Below are 18,449 nucleotides of genomic sequence, written 5' to 3' on the forward strand. Positions count from 1 at the left end.
GTATGCCTGACCACTGTAAAGATTGTACTAGACTGTATTCCCGTCATTCCACTCTTTTAGGTATACCTGACCACTGTAAAGATGTACTAGACTGTATTCCCGTCATTCCAATCTTGGAGGTATACCTGACCACTGTAAAGATGTACTAGACTGTATTCCCGTACCTGACCACTGTAAAGATGTACTAGACTGTATTCCCGTCATTCCTACTTGGAGGTATACCTGACCACTGTAAAGATGTACTAGACTGTATTGCCGTCATTCTACTCTTGGAGGTATACCTGACCACTGTAAAGATGTACTAGACTGTATTCCCGTTATTCCTACTTGGAGGTATACCTGACCACTGTAAAGATGTACTAGACTGTATTCCCGCCATTCCTACTTGGAGGTGTACCTGACCACTGTAAAGATGTACTAGACTGTATTTCCGTCATTCCTACTTGGAGGTATACCTGACCACTGTAAAGATGTACTAGACTGTATTTCCGTCATTCCTACTTGGACGTATACCTGACCACTGTAAAGATGTACTAGACTGTATTTCCGTCACTCCTACTTGGAGGTGTACCTGACCACTGTAAAGATGTACTAGACTGTATTTCCGTCATTTCTACTTGGAGGTATACCTGACCACTGTAAAGATGTACTAGACTGTATTTCCGTCATTCCTACTTGGAGGTATACCTGACCACTGTAAAGATGTACTAGACTGTATTTCCGTCATTCCTACTTGGAGGTATACCTGACCACTGTAAAGATGTACTAGACTGTATTTCCGTCATTCCTACTTGGAGGTATACCTGACCACTGTAGAGATGTACTAGACTGTATTCGCGCCATTCCACTCTTGGAGGTATACCTGACCACTGTAAAGATGTACTAGACTGTATTCCCGTCATTCCTACTTGGAGGTATACCTGACCACTGTAAAGATGTACTAGACTGTATTTCCGTCATTCCTACTTGGAGGTATTCCTGACCACTGTAAAGATGTACTAGACTGTATTTCCGTCATTCCTACTTGGAGATATACCTGACCACTGTAAAGATGTACTAGACTGTATTTCCGTCATTCCTACTTGGAGGTATACCTGACCACTGTAAAGATGTACTAGACTGTATTTCCGTCATTCCTACTTGGAGGTATACCTGACCACTGTAAAGATGTACTAGACTGTATTTCCGTCATTCCTACTTGGAGGTATTCCTGACCACTGTAAAGATGTACTAGACTGTATTCCCGTGATTCCTACTTGGAGGTATACCTGACCACTGTTAAGATGTACTAGACTGTATTCCCGTCATTCCTACTTGGAGGTATACCTGACCACTGTAAAGATGTACTAGACTGTATGTCCGTCATTCTACTCTTGGAGGTATACCTGACCACTGTAAAGATGTACTAGACTGCATTCCCGTCATTCCACTCTTGGAGGTATACTTGACCTCTGTAAAGATGTACTAGACTGTATTCCCGTCATTCCACTCATGGAGGTATACCTGACCACTGTAAAGATTGTACTAGACTGTATTCCCGTCATTCCAATCTTGGAGGTATACCTGACCACTGTAAAGATGTACTAGACTGTATTCCCGTCATTCCTACTTGGATTTATACCTGACCACTGTAAAGATGTACTAGACTGTATTTCCGTCATTGCTACTAGGAGGTATACCTGACCACTGTAAAGATGTACTAGACTGTATTCCCGTCATTCCTACTTGGAGGTATACCTGACCACTGTAAAGATGTACTAGACTGTATTGCCGTCATTCTACTCTTGGAGGTATACCTGACCACTGTAAAGATGTACTAGACTGTATTCCCGTCATTCCTACTTGGAGGTATACCTGACCACTGTAAAGATGTACTAGACTGTATTCCCGTCATTTCTACTTGGAGGTGTGCCTGACCACTGTAAAGATGTACTAGACTGTATTTCCGTCATTCCTACTTGGAGGTATACCTGACCACTGTAAAGATGTACTAGACTGCATTTCCGTCATTCCTACTTGGAGGTGTACCTGACCACTGTAAAGATATACTAGACTGTATTCCCGTACCTGACCACTGTAAAGATGTACTAGACTGTATTCCCGTCATTCCTACTTGGAGGTATACCTGACCACTGTAAAGATTGTACTAGACTGTATTCCCGTCATTCCAATCTTGGAGGTATACCTGACCACTGTAAAGATGTACTAGACTGTATTCCCGTCATTCCTACTTGGATTTATACCTGACCACTGTAAAGATGTACTAGACTGTATTTCCGTCATTGCTACTAGGAGGTATACCTGACCACTGTAAAGATGTACTAGACTGTATTCCCGTCATTCCTACTTGGAGGTATACCTGACCACTGTAAAGATGTACTAGACTGTATTGCCGTCATTCTACTCTTGGAGGTATACCTGACCACTGTAAAGATGTACTAGACTGTATTCCCGTCATTCCTACTTGGAGGTATACCTGACCACTGTAAAGATGTACTAGACTGTATTCCCGTCATTTCTACTTGGAGGTGTGCCTGACCACTGTAAAGATGTACTAGACTGTATTTCCGTCATTCCTACTTGGAGGTATACCTGACCACTGTAAAGATGTACTAGACTGCATTTCCGTCATTCCTACTTGGAGGTGTACCTGACCACTGTAAAGATATACTAGACTGTATTCCCGTACCTGACCGCTGTAAAGATGTACTAGACTGTATTCCCGTCATTCCTACTTGGAGGTATACCTGACCACTGTAAAGATGTACTAGACTGTATGTCCGTCATTCTACTCTTGGAGGTATACCTGACCACTGTAAAGATGTACTAGACTGCATTCCCGTCATTCCACTCTTGGAGGTATACTTGACCTCTGTAAAGATGTACTAGACTGTATTCCCGTCATTCCACTCATGGAGGTATACCTGACCACTGTAAAGATTGTACTAGACTGTATTCCCGTCATTGCAATCTTGGAGGTATACCTGACCACTGTAAAGATGTACTAGACTGTATTCCCGTCATTCCTACTTGGATTTATACCTGACCACTGTAAAGATGTACTAGACTGTATTTCCGTCATTGCTACTAGGAGGTATACCTGACCACTGTAAAGATGTACTAGACTGTATTCCCGTCATTCCTACTTGGAGGTATACCTGACCACTGTAAAGATGTACTAGACTGTATTTCCGTCATTCTACTCTTGGAGGTATACCTGACCACTGTAAAGATGTACTAGACTGTATTCCCGTCATTCCTACTTGGAGGTATACCTGACCACTGTAAAGATGTACTAGACTGCATTTCCGTCATTCCTACTTGGAGGTGTACCTGACCACTGTAAAGATGTACTAGACTGTATTCCCGTACCTGACCACTGTAAAGATGTACTAGACTGTATTCCCGTCATTCCTACTTGGAGGTATACCTGACCACTGTAAAGATGTACTAGACTGTATTGCCGTCATTCTACTCTTGGAGGTATACCTGACCACTGTAAAGATGTACTAGACTGTATTCCCGTTATTCCTACTTGGAGGTATACCTGACCACTGTAAAGATGTACTAGACTGTATTCCCGCCATTCCTACTTGGAGGTGTACCTGACCACTGTAAAGATGTACTAGACTGTATTTCCGTCATTCCTACTTGGAGGTATACCTGACCACTGTAAAGATGTACTAGACTGTATTTCCGTCATTCCTACTTGGACGTATACCTGACCACTGTAAAGATGTACTAGACTGTATTTCCGTCACTCCTACTTGGAGGTGTACCTGACCACTGTAAAGATGTACTAGACTGTATTTCCGTCATTTCTACTTGGAGGTATACCTGACCACTGTAAAGATGTACTAGACTGTATTTCCGTCATTCCTACTTGGAGGTATACCTGACCACTGTAAAGATGTACTAGACTGTATTTCCGTCATTCCTACTTGGAGGTATACCTGACCACTGTAAAGATGTACTAGACTGTATTTCCGTCATTCCTACTTGGAGGTATACCTGACCACTGTAGAGATGTACTAGACTGTATTCGCGCCATTCCACTCTTGGAGGTATACCTGACCACTGTAAAGATGTACTAGACTGTATTCCCGTCATTCCTACTTGGAGGTATACCTGACCACTGTAAAGATGTACTAGACTGTATTTCCGTCATTCCTACTTGGAGGTATTCCTGACCACTGTAAAGATGTACTAGACTGTATTTCCGTCATTCCTACTTGGAGATATACCTGACCACTGTAAAGATGTACTAGACTGTATTTCCGTCATTCCTACTTGGAGGTATACCTGACCACTGTAAAGATGTACTAGACTGTATTTCCGTCATTCCTACTTGGAGGTATACCTGACCACTGTAAAGATGTACTAGACTGTATTTCCGTCATTCCTACTTGGAGGTATTCCTGACCACTGTAAAGATGTACTAGACTGTATTCCCGTGATTCCTACTTGGAGGTATACCTGACCACTGTTAAGATGTACTAGACTGTATTCCCGTCATTCCTACTTGGAGGTATACCTGACCACTGTAAAGATGTACTAGACTGTATGTCCGTCATTCTACTCTTGGAGGTATACCTGACCACTGTAAAGATGTACTAGACTGCATTCCCGTCATTCCACTCTTGGAGGTATACTTGACCTCTGTAAAGATGTACTAGACTGTATTCCCGTCATTCCACTCATGGAGGTATACCTGACCACTGTAAAGATTGTACTAGACTGTATTCCCGTCATTCCAATCTTGGAGGTATACCTGACCACTGTAAAGATGTACTAGACTGTATTCCCGTCATTCCTACTTGGATTTATACCTGACCACTGTAAAGATGTACTAGACTGTATTTCCGTCATTGCTACTAGGAGGTATACCTGACCACTGTAAAGATGTACTAGACTGTATTCCCGTCATTCCTACTTGGAGGTATACCTGACCACTGTAAAGATGTACTAGACTGTATTGCCGTCATTCTACTCTTGGAGGTATACCTGACCACTGTAAAGATGTACTAGACTGTATTCCCGTCATTCCTACTTGGAGGTATACCTGACCACTGTAAAGATGTACTAGACTGTATTCCCGTCATTTCTACTTGGAGGTGTGCCTGACCACTGTAAAGATGTACTAGACTGTATTTCCGTCATTCCTACTTGGAGGTATACCTGACCACTGTAAAGATGTACTAGACTGCATTTCCGTCATTCCTACTTGGAGGTATATCTGACCACTGTAAAGATATACTAGACTGTATTCCCGTACCTGACCACTGTAAAGATGTACTAGACTGTATTCCCGTCATTCCTACTTGGAGGTATACCTGACCACTGTAAAGATTGTACTAGACTGTATTCCCGTCATTCCAATCTTGGAGGTATACCTGACCACTGTAAAGATGTACTAGACTGTATTCCCGTCATTCCTACTTGGATTTATACCTGACCACTGTAAAGATGTACTAGACTGTATTTCCGTCATTGCTACTAGGAGGTATACCTGACCACTGTAAAGATGTACTAGACTGTATTCCCGTCATTCCTACTTGGAGGTATACCTGACCACTGTAAAGATGTACTAGACTGTATTGCCGTCATTCTACTCTTGGAGGTATACCTGACCACTGTAAAGATGTACTAGACTGTTTTCCCGTCATTCCTACTTGGAGGTATACCTGACCACTGTAAAGATGTACTAGACTGTATTCCCGTCATTTCTACTTGGAGGTGTGCCTGACCACTGTAAAGATGTACTAGACTGTATTTCCGTCATTCCTACTTGGAGGTATACCTGACCACTGTAAAGATGTACTAGACTGCATTTCCGTCATTCCTACTTGGAGGTGTACCTGACCACTGTAAAGATATACTAGACTGTATTCCCGTACCTGACCGCTGTAAAGATGTACTAGACTGTATTCCCGTCATTCCTACTTGGAGGTATACCTGACCACTGTAAAGATGTACTAGACTGTATGTCCGTCATTCTACTCTTGGAGGTATACCTGACCACTGTAAAGATGTACTAGACTGCATTCCCGTCATTCCACTCTTGGAGGTATACTTGACCTCTGTAAAGATGTACTAGACTGTATTCCCGTCATTCCACTCATGGAGGTATACCTGACCACTGTAAAGATTGTACTAGACTGTATTCCCGTCATTGCAATCTTGGAGGTATACCTGACCACTGTAAAGATGTACTAGACTGTATTCCCGTCATTCCTACTTGGATTTATACCTGACCACTGTAAAGATGTACTAGACTGTATTTCCGTCATTGCTACTAGGAGTTATACCTGACCACTGTAAAGATGTACTAGACTGTATTCCCGTCATTCCTACTTGGAGGTATACCTGACCACTGTAAAGATGTACTAGACTGTATTTCCGTCATTCTACTCTTGGAGGTATACCTGACCACTGTAAAGATGTACTAGACTGTATTCCCGTCATTCCTACTTGGAGGTATACCTGACCACTGTAAAGATGTACTAGACTGCATTTCCGTCATTCCTACTTGGAGGTGTACCTGACCACTGTAAAGATGTACTAGACTGTATTCCCGTACCTGACCACTGTAAAGATGTACTAGACTGTATTCCCGTCATTCCTACTTGGAGGTATACCTGACCACTGTAAAGATGTACTAGACTGTATTGCCGTCATTCTACTCTTGGAGGTATACCTGACCACTGTAAAGATGTACTAGACTGTATTCCCGTTATTCCTACTTGGAGGTATACCTGACCACTGTAAAGATGTACTAGACTGTATTCCCGTCATTCCTACTTGGAGGTGTACCTGACCACTGTAAAGATGTACTAGACTGTATTTCCGTCATTCCTACTTGGAGGTATACCTGACCACTGTAAAGATGTACTAGACTGTATTTCCGTCATTCCTACTTGGACGTATACCTGACCACTGTAAAGATGTACTAGACTGTATTTCCGTCACTCCTACTTGGAGGTATACCTGACCACTGTAAAGATGTACTAGACTGTATTTCCGTCATTTCTACTTGGAGGTATACCTGACCACTGTAAAGATGTACTAGACTGTATTTCCGTCATTCCTACTTGGAGGTATACCTGACCACTATAAAGATGTACTAGACTGTATTTCCGTCATTCCTACTTGGAGGTATACCTGACCACTGTAAAGATGTACTAGACTGTATTTCCGTCATTCCTACTTGGAGGTATACCTGACCACTGTAGAGATGTACTAGACTGTATTCGCGCCATTCCACTCTTGGAGGTATACCTGACCACTGTAAAGATGTACTAGACTGTATTCCCGTCATTCCTACTTGGAGGTATACCTGACCACTGTAAAGATGTACTAGACTGTATTTCCGTCATTCCTACTTGGAGGTATTCCTGACCACTGTAAAGATGTACTAGACTGTATTTCCGTCATTCCTACTTGGAGATATACCTGACCACTGTAAAGATGTACTAGACTGTATTTCCGTCATTCCTACTTGGAGGTATACCTGACCACTGTAAAGATGTACTAGACTGTATTTCCGTCATTCCTACTTGGAGGTATTCCTGACCACTGTAAAGATGTACTAGACTGTATTCCCGTGATTCCTACTTGGAGGTATACCTGACCACTGTAAAGATGTACTAGACTGTATTGCCGTCATTCCTACTTGGAGGTATACCTGACCACTGTAAAGATGTACTAGACTGTATGTCCGTCATTCTACTCTTGGAGGTGTACCTGACCACTGTAAAGATGTACTAGACTGTATTCCCGTACCTGACCACTGTAAAGATGTACTAGACTGTATTCCCGTCATTCCTACTTGGAGGTATACCTGACCACTGTAAAGATGTACTAGACTGTATTGCCGTCATTCTACTCTTGGAGGTATACCTGACCACTGTAAAGATGTACTAGACTGTATTCCCGTTATTCCTACTTGGAGGTATACCTGACCACTGTAAAGATGTACTAGACTGTATTCCCGTCATTCCTACTTGGAGGTGTACCTGACCACTGTAAAGATGTACTAGACTGTATTTCCGTCATTCCTACTTGGAGGTATACCTGACCACTGTAAAGATGTACTAGACTGTATTTCCGTCATTCCTACTTGGACGTATACCTGACCACTGTAAAGATGTACTAGACTGTATTTCCGTCACTCCTACTTGGAGGTATACCTGACCACTGTAAAGATGTACTAGACTGTATTTCCGTCATTTCTACTTGGAGGTATACCTGACCACTGTAAAGATGTACTAGACTGTATTTCCGTCATTCCTACTTGGAGGTATACCTGACCACTATAAAGATGTACTAGACTGTATTTCCGTCATTCCTACTTGGAGGTATACCTGACCACTGTAAAGATGTACTAGACTATATTTCCGTCATTCCTACTTGGAGGTATACCTGACCACTGTAGAGATGTACTAGACTGTATTCGCGCCATTCCACTCTTGGAGGTATACCTGACCACTGTAAAGATGTACTAGACTGTATTCCCGTCATTCCTACTTGGAGGTATACCTGACCACTGTAAAGATGTACTAGACTGTATTTCCGTCATTCCTACTTGGAGGTATTCCTGACCACTGTAAAGATGTACTAGACTGTATTTCCGTCATTCCTACTTGGAGATATACCTGACCACTGTAAAGATGTACTAGACTGTATTTCCGTCATTCCTACTTGGAGGTATACCTGACCACTGTAAAGATGTACTAGACTGTATTTCCGTCATTCCTACTTGGAGGTATTCCTGACCACTGTAAAGATGTACTAGACTGTATTCCCGTGATTCCTACTTGGAGGTATACCTGACCACTGTAAAGATGTACTAGACTGTATTGCCGTCATTCCTACTTGGAGGTATACCTGACCACTGTAAAGATGTACTAGACTGTATGTCCGTCATTCTACTCTTGGAGGTGTACCTGACCACTGTAAAGATGTACTAGACTGCATTCCCGTCATTCCACTCTTGGAGGTATACTTGACCTCTGTAAAGATGTACTAGACTGTATTCCCGTCATTCCACTCATGGAGGTATACCTGACCACTGTAAAGATTGTACTAGACTGTATTCCCGTCATTCCAATCTTGGAGGTATACCTGACCACTGTAAAGATGTACTAGACTGTATTCCCGTCATTCCTACTTGGATTTATACCTGACCACTGTAAAGATGTACTAGACTGTATTTCCGTCATTGCTACTAGGAGGTATACCTGACCACTGTAAAGATGTACTAGACTGTATTCCCGTCATTCCTACTTGGAGGTATACCTGACCACTGTAAAGATGTACTAGACTGTATTGCCGTCATTCTACTCTTGGAGGTATACCTGACCACTGTAAAGATGTACTAGACTGTATTCCCGTCATTCCTACTTGGAGGTATACCTGACCACTGTAAAGATGTACTAGACTGTATTCCCGTCATTTCTACTTGGAGGTGTGCCTGACCACTGTAAAGATGTACTAGACTGTATTTCCGTCATTCCTACTTGGAGGTATACCTGACCACTGTAAAGATGTACTAGACTGCATTTCCGTCATTCCTACTTGGAGGTGTACCTGACCACTGTAAAGATGTACTAGACTGTATTTCCGTCATTCCTACTTGGAGGTATACCTGACCACTGTAAAGATGTACTAGACTGTATTTCCGTCATTCCTTCTTGGAGGTATACCTGACCACTGTAAAGATGTACTAGACTGTGTTTCCGTCATTCCTACTTGGAGGTATACCTGACCACTGTAATGATGTACTAGACTGTATTTCCGTCATTCCTACTTGGAGGTATACCTGACCACTGTAAAGATGTACTAGACTGTATTGCCGTCATTCTACTCTTGGAGGTATACCTGACCACTGTAAAGATGTACTAGACTGTATTCCCGTCATTCCACTCTTGGAGGTATACTTGACCACTGTAAAGATGTACTAGACTGCATTCCCGTCATTCCACTCATGGAGGTATGCCTGACCACTGTAGAGATTGTACTAGACTGTATTCCCGTCATTCCTACTTGGAGGTATACCTGACCACTGTAAAGATGTACTAGACTGTATTCCCGTCATTCCAATCTTGGAGGTATACCTGACCACTGTAAAGATGTACTAGACTGTATTCCCGTACCTGACCACTGTAAAGATGTACTAGACTGTATTCCCGTCATTCCTACTTGGAGGTATACCTGACCACTGTAAAGATGTACTAGACTGTATTGCCGTCATTCTACTCTTGGAGGTATACCTGACCACTGTAAAGATGTACTAGACTGTATTCCCGTCATTCCTACTTGGAGGTATACCTGACCACTGTAAAGATGTACTAGACTGTATTCCCGTCATTCCTACTTGGAGGTGTACCTGACCACTGTAAAGATGTACTAGACTGTATTTCCGTCATTCCTACTTGGAGGTATACCTGACCACTGTAAAGATGTACCAGACTGTATTTCCGTCATTCCTACTTGGAGGTATACCTGACCACTGTAAAGATGTACTAGACTGTATTTCCGTCATTCCAATCTTGGAGGTATACCTGACCACTGTAAAGATGTACTAGACTGTATTTCCGTCATTTCTACTTGGAGGTATACCTGACCACTGTAAAGATGTACTAGACTGTATTTCCGTCATTCCTACTTGGAGGTATACCTGACCACTGTAAAGATGTACTAGACTGTATTTCCGTCATTCCTACTTGGAGGTATACCTGACCACTGTAAAGATGTACTAGACTGTATTGCCGTCATTCTACTCTTGGAGGTATACCTGACCACTGTAGAGATGTACTAGACTGTATTCCCGTCATTCCACTCTTGGAGGTATACCTGACCACTGTAAAGATGTACTAGACTGTATTCCCGTCATTCCTACTTGGATTTATACCTGACCACTGTAAAGATGTACTAGACTGTATTTCCGTCATTCCTACTTGGAGGTGTACCTGACCACTGTAAAGATGTACTAGATTGTATTCCCGTCATTCCTACTTGGAGGTATACCTGACCACTGTAAAGATGTACTAGACTGTATTCCCGTCATTCCAATCTTGGAGGTATACCTGACCACTGTAAAGATGTACTAGACTGCATTCCCGTCATTCCTACTTGAATTTATACCTGACCACTGTAAAGAGATACTAGACTGTACTTCCGTCATTGCTACTTGGAGGTATACCTGACCACTGTAAAGATGTACTAGACTGTATTTCCGTCATTCCTACTTGGAGGTATACCTGACCACTGTAAAGATGTACTAGACTGTATTGCCGTCATTCCTACTTGGAGGTGTACCTGACCACTGTAAAGATGTACTAGACTGTATTTCCGTCATTCCTACTTGGAGGTATACCTGACCACTGTAAAGATGTACTAGACTGTATTTCCGTCATTCCTACTTGGAGGTATACCTGACCACTGTAAAGATGTACTAGACTGTATTTCCGTCATTCCTACTTGGAGGTATACCTGACCACTGTAAAGATGTACTAGACTGTTTTTCCGTCATTCCTACTTGGAGGTATACCTGACCACTGTAAAGATGTACTAGACTGTATTTCCGTCATTCCTACTTGGAGGTATACCTGACCACTGTAAAGATGTACTAGACTGTATTTCCGTCATTCCTACTTGGAGGTATACCTGACCACTGTAAAGATGTACTAGACTGTATTTCCGTCATTCCTACTTGGAGGTATACCTGACCACTGTAAAGATGTACTAGACTGTATTCCCGTCATTCCTACTTGGAGGTATACCTGACCACTGTAAAGATGTACTAGACTGTATTGCCGTCATCCTACTCTTGGAGGTATACCTGAACACTGTAAAGATGTACTAGACTGTATTCCCGTCATTCTACTCATGGAGGTATGCCTGACCACTGTAAAGATTGTACTAGACTGTATTCCCGTCATTCCTACTTGGAGGTATACCTGACCACTGTAAAGATGTACTAGACTGTTTTCCCGTCATTCCAATCTTGGAGGTATACCTGACCACTGTAAAGATGTACTAGACTGTATTCCCGTCATTCCTACTTGGATTTACACCTGACCACTGTAAAGATGTACTAGACTGTATTCCCGTCATTCCTACTTGGAGGTATACCTGACCACTGTAAAGATGTACTAGACTGTATTGCCGTCATTCTACTCTTGGAGGTATACCTGACCACTGTAAAGATGTACTAGACTGTATTCCCGTCATTCCTACTTGGAGGTATACCTGACCACTGTAAAGATGTACTAGACTGTATTCCCGTCATTCCTACTTGGAGGTGTACCTGACCACTGTAAAGATGTACTAGACTGTATTTCCGTCATTCCTACTTGGAGGTATACCTGACCACTGTAAAGATGTACTAGACTGTATTTCCGTCATTCCTACTTGGAGGTATACCTGACCACTGTAAAGATGTACTAGACTGTATTTCCGTCATTCCTACTTCGAGGTATACCTGACCACTGTAAAGATGTACTAGACTGTATTTCCGTCATTCCTACTTGGAGGTATACCTGACCACTGTAAAGATGTACTAGACTGTATTTCCGTCATTCCTACTTGGAGGTATACCTGACCACTGTAGAGATGTACTAGACTGTATTTCCGTCATTCCTACTTGGAGGTATACCTGACCACTGTAAAGATGTACTAGAAATTTATTTCCGTCATTCCTACTTGGAGGTATACCTGACCACTGTAAAGATGTACTAGACTGTATTCCCGTCATTCCACTCTTGGAGGTATACTTGACCACTGTAAAGATGTACTAGACTGTATTCCCGTCATTCCACTCATGGAGGTATGCCTGACCACTGTAAAGATTGTACTAGACTGTATTCCCGTCATTCCTACTTGGAGGTATACCTGACCACTGTAAAGATGTACTAGACTGTATTCCCGTCATTCCAATCTTGGAGGTATACCTGACCACTGTAAAGATGTACTAGACTGTATTCCCGTCATTCCTACTTGGATTTATACCTGACCACTGTAAAGATGTACTAGACTGTATTTCCGTCATTCCACTCTTGGAGGTATTCCTGACCACTGTAAAGATGTACTAGATTGTATTCCCGTCATTCCTACTTGGAGGTATACCTGACCACTGTAAAGATGTACTAGACTGTATTCCCGTCATTCCAATCTTATAGGTATACCTGACCACTGTAAAGATGTACTAGACTGTATTCCTGTCATTCCACTCATGGAGGTATACCTGACCACTGTTAAGATGTACTAGACTGTTTTTCCGTCATTCCTGCTTGAAGGTATACCTGAGCACTGTAAAGATGTACTAGACTGTATTCCCGTCATTCCTACTTGGAGGTATACCTGACCACTGTAAAGATGTTCTAGACTGTATTCCCGTCATTCCAATCTTGGAGGTATACCTGACCACTGTAAAGATGTACTAGACTGTATTCCTGTCATTCCTACTTGGAGGTGTACCTGACCACTGTAAATATGTACTAGACTGTATTCCCGTCATTCCTACTTGGTGGTATACCTGACCACTGTAAAGATGTACTAGACTGTATTCCCGTCATTCCTACTTGGAGGTATACCTGACCACTGTAAAGATGTACTAGACTGTATTTCCGTCATTCCACTCATGGAGGTATACCTGACCACTGTTAAGATGTACTAGACTGTATTTCCGTCATTCCTACTTGGAGGTATACCTGACCACTGTAAAGATGTACTAGACTGTATTTCCGTCATTCCTACTTGGAGGTATACCTGACCACTGTAAAGATGTACTAGACTGTATTTCCGTCATTCCTACTTGGAGGTATACCTGACCACTGTAAAGATGTACTAGACTGTATTCCCGTCATTCCAATCTTGGAGGTATACCTGACCACTGTAAAGATGTACTAGACTGTATTCCTGTCATTCCACTCTTGGAGGTATACCTGACCACTGTAAAGATGTACTAGACTGTATTCCCGTCATTCCTACTTGGAGGTATACCTGACCACTGTAAAGATGTACTAGACTGTATTCCTGTCATTCCAATCTTGGAGGTATACCTGACCACTGTAAAGATGTACTAGACTGTATTCCTGTCATTCCTACTTGGAGGTATACCTTACCACTGTAAAGATGTACTAGACTGTATTCCCGTCATTCCTACTTGGAGGTATACCTGACCACTGTAAAGATGTACTAGACTGTATTCCCGTCATTCCTACTTGGAGGTATACCTGACCACTGTAAAGATGTACTAGACTGTATTTCCGTCATTCCTTCTTGGAGGTATACCTGACCACTGTTAAGATGTACTAGACTGTATTTCCGTCATTCCTACTTGGAGGTATACCTGACCACTGTAAAGATGTACTAGACTGTATTTCCGTCATTCCTACTTGGAGGTATACCTGACCACTGTAAAGATGTACTAAACTGTATTTCCGTCATTCCTACTTGGAGGTATACCTGACCACTGTAAAGATGTACTAGACTGTATTCCCGTCATTCCAATCTTGAAGGTATACCTGACCACTGTAAAGATGTACTAGACTGTTTTCCTGTCATTCCACTCTTGGAGGTATACCTGACCACTGTGAAGATGTACGAGACTGTATTCCCGTCATTCCTACTTGGAGGTATACCTGACCACTGTAAAGATGTACTAGACTGTATTTCCGTCATTCCTACTTGGAGGTATACCTGACCACTGTAAAGATGTACTTGACTGTATTCCCGTCATTCCTACTTGGAGGTGTACCTGACCACTGTAAAGATGTACTAGACTGTATTTCCGTCATTCCTACTTCGAGGTATACCTGACCACTGTAAAGATGTACTAGACTGTATTCCCGTCATTCCTACTTGGAGGTATACCTGACCACTGTAAAGATGTACTAGACTGTATTTCCGTCATTCCTACTTGGAGGTTTACCTGACCACTGTAAAGATGTACTAGACTGTATTGCCGTCATTCCTACTTGGAGGTATACCTGACCACTGTAAAGATGTACTAGACTGTATTCCTGTCATTCCTACTTGGAGGTATACCTGACCACTGTTAAGATGTACTAGACTGTATTCCCGTCATTCCTACTTGGAGGTATACCTGACCACTGTAAAGATGTACTAGACTGTATTTTCGTCATTCCACTCATGGAGGTATACCTGACCACTGTTAAGATGTACTAGACTGTATTTCCGTCATTCCTACTTGGAGGTATACCTGACCACTGTAAAGATGTACTAGACTGTATTCCCGTCATTCCTACTTGGAGGTATACCTGACCACTGTAAAGATGTACTAGACTGTATTTCCGTCATTCCTACTTGGAGGTATACCTGACCACTGTAAAGATGTACTAGACTGTATTCCCGTCATTCCAATCTTGGAGGTATACCTGACCACTGTAAAGATGTACTAGACTGTATTCCTGTCATTCCACTCTTGGAGGTATACCTGACCACTGTAAAGATGTACTAGACTGTATTCCCGTCATTCCTACTTGGAGGTATACCTGACCACTGTAAAGATGTACTAGACTGTATTTCCGTCATTCCTACCTTGAGGTGTACCTGACCACTGTAAAGATGTACTAGACTGTATTCCCGTCATTCCTACATGGAGGTGTACCTGACCACTGTAAAGATGTACTAGACTGTATTTCCGTCATTCCTACTTCGAGGTATACCTGACCACTGTAAAGATGTACTAGACTGTATTCCCGTCATTCCTACTTGGAGGTATACCTGACCACTGTAAAGATGTACTAGACTGTATTTCCGTCATTCCTACTTGGAAGTTTACCTGACCACTGTAAAGATGTACTAGACTGTATTCCCGTCATTCCTACTTGGAGGTATACCTGACCACTGTAAAGATGTACCTTTATCAGATAACCATATCACATTATAATTTTTCTTGGACCCCGTAAGCGATGTGAAGGCATAATTAACAGTATTATCCAGTGTTTAGTAACCTTAATGCGTGATAGAATGTGTATTGGATACCTAGATAATTCACCATAACTCACTGCGTTAATTAATAGTGTTAATTTTAACGCCGAGAAACTTGGTCGCAGGCTTGAAAATGGAAATCTTCAATTCCGTCAAACTGTGTTAGTTCCCATATTTCGGCTTCATATGATAGCATTGTACTTGCTTTCGCATCCAGTATTTTTAAGAGTGAAGAGTAGTTAATATTACCAAGTACAATCAACTGTTTCATAATGATGTGCATGACAGGCCACTGGTGGAACAGAATCCCAAATATTTATAATAGCACTCTAGCTTCATATCCTTAAATGACCAGTTTTCCTCTTTAGACAATTTGTTCAATACAACAATTTTCGTTTTTTTCTCTATTCACAGTTAATTTCCATTTTTCGCAGTAACTTTCAAGTTCATTTATTTGATTCTGTATTCCACTGATCGTGCTTGAAAACAAAACAAGAATGTCATCTGCAATGAACAAGATGATAATATGAATTATATCAAGGTGAAGTTGAATCCCATAGACACAAGTACTTGTCGTGCTAACTTATCTATGGAAAAGGAAAGTAGAAATGGTCTCAGTTTATAGCCTGGTCTGACACCAAGTCAAATGTATCTGAGAAATCATGATTGCTTGTTATTCAGGTCATTTTCATACATATTACATACAAGTTTTCTCTTTTTACCATTGCAGCCACGGGTAAGTGGTATTCGTTGTACTGAATCCAAAGCTTTTGAAAAATCTATAAATACTGCATAGGATTTCCCTCCATTAGAGTTTAAGTACCATTTACTAATACTTTGTACTATAAACATATTATCTAATGTCGTATATCCCAGCTTGCGCTTCGATAATCTTATCCATTGAGTCTCCCAAGTTCTATTCTTTTTATTTATAAAAAAGTGCAGGTGAAGGTTTCACTAAATATACCAGTAGCGTTATGCTTCTGCAGTTTGCATTATTTACGTTACCTTGTTTATGGATAGGGACACCTTCATCTGTGACACCCCCATATATGACACACCCATCTGTGACGCAACAAGGGCAGCAAGAAGTTCATCTGAGCAGTAGATATACTATCTCCTAAAAGAAACGCATAGACCCTAACAAAAAATCTGTTAATTACCTATTGTTTTCAAACAATATGTAACAAAAGTGTTGGTAAGAGTTTACACAACTGAACAAGTAAAAAGTCGATCGTACCTGAAAATGTTGATCTTTATGAGATTTCTTACAAAGATTAGAAAGGCATCGTCATAACGCAACAAAATCACCTTCCAGTTGAAAGTGTGCATCCAAGAGCATTCACTGTCTGGCAATAAAACCCAGATTACGTTCAGAAATTGGCATTCGTTTTGAAGGAATTTCATGGTCAAATCGCTACGTCAGGTCTTGACTCTGTGACACGGAACATCGTTATTGAAAGAGTGCACGCTGGAGATTACCAATCGCCTGTTGCCAGGCATCTGAATGTTAGTCTGAGCAAGATAGCATGGCTTGCAGCTGGTTGCAGTCAAACAGGTATAACAAATGACCGTCAGACCCCGCACAGGCAGACCTCGAGTTACCACTGCAGCCCAAGATCGGTACATTCGGGTATCACCCACAGGTGCAAGATCGTACTGCCACGGATGAGAGCACAACAGTCAGATCGCCTGTATTTCAGAGGATATCCGGTCAAACAGGTTGAAAGAGATTGGTATGAGAGCCAGGAAACTAGACGTCGGTGTCTTGCTACATCGTCACAATCGCGTTTAACGTCTCCGTTATCTAAAAGTATCCACTTGTTTGTATAAACATTACCTTCTTCTAAACTGGTGTAAAATTTCATGCATTAAAGTCTATTTGTGGACGAGTAATACATGTCTGAAAAAACAACATTTTGGCAGCAGATTTCTTGGCTATGCGTTTCTTTTTTGATAGTATATTACATGTTCTTGGTCCATTAACAAATAGACGAACTGGTCCCTGCGATGACGTGTAATGCGATCACGTATTTACGGACCTTTCGGCCTGGGTCTAGTTTACAGAGACATTCACATTTTTACCGTGCAACATATGTGTCGGAGGTATCAACAGTTTTATTGCCTGAGATTCACCATAATGACGTCATTAAACAGGGTACATCATATCCAGTTGAAATAACGCTGTGGAGGAATTTAAGCAAACTGTTGTCCTTTCTATTGTCACTTACCATTTGTCAGTAATGACCGTCTGCTAGTTAACACTGCATGCTAAGTGATAATTACAGGTAAGAGTCAGTGGGTTATGTTCTCAGTGATGACTGTCCACGTCAGAGTGGGGTAAGAGTCTGCGGGTTATGTTCTCCGTGATGACTGGCCACGTTAGAGTGAGGTAAGTGTCAGCGGGTTATGTTCTCCGTGATGACTGGCCACGTTAGAGTGAGGTAAGTGAGTGAGTGAGTGAGTGAGTTTAGTTTTACGCCGCTTTTAGC

The sequence above is a fragment of the Haliotis asinina genome, chromosome 3 (genome assembly GCF_037392515.1).
Source record: "Haliotis asinina isolate JCU_RB_2024 chromosome 3, JCU_Hal_asi_v2, whole genome shotgun sequence".
NCBI lineage: Eukaryota > Metazoa > Mollusca > Gastropoda > Lepetellida > Haliotidae > Haliotis > Haliotis asinina.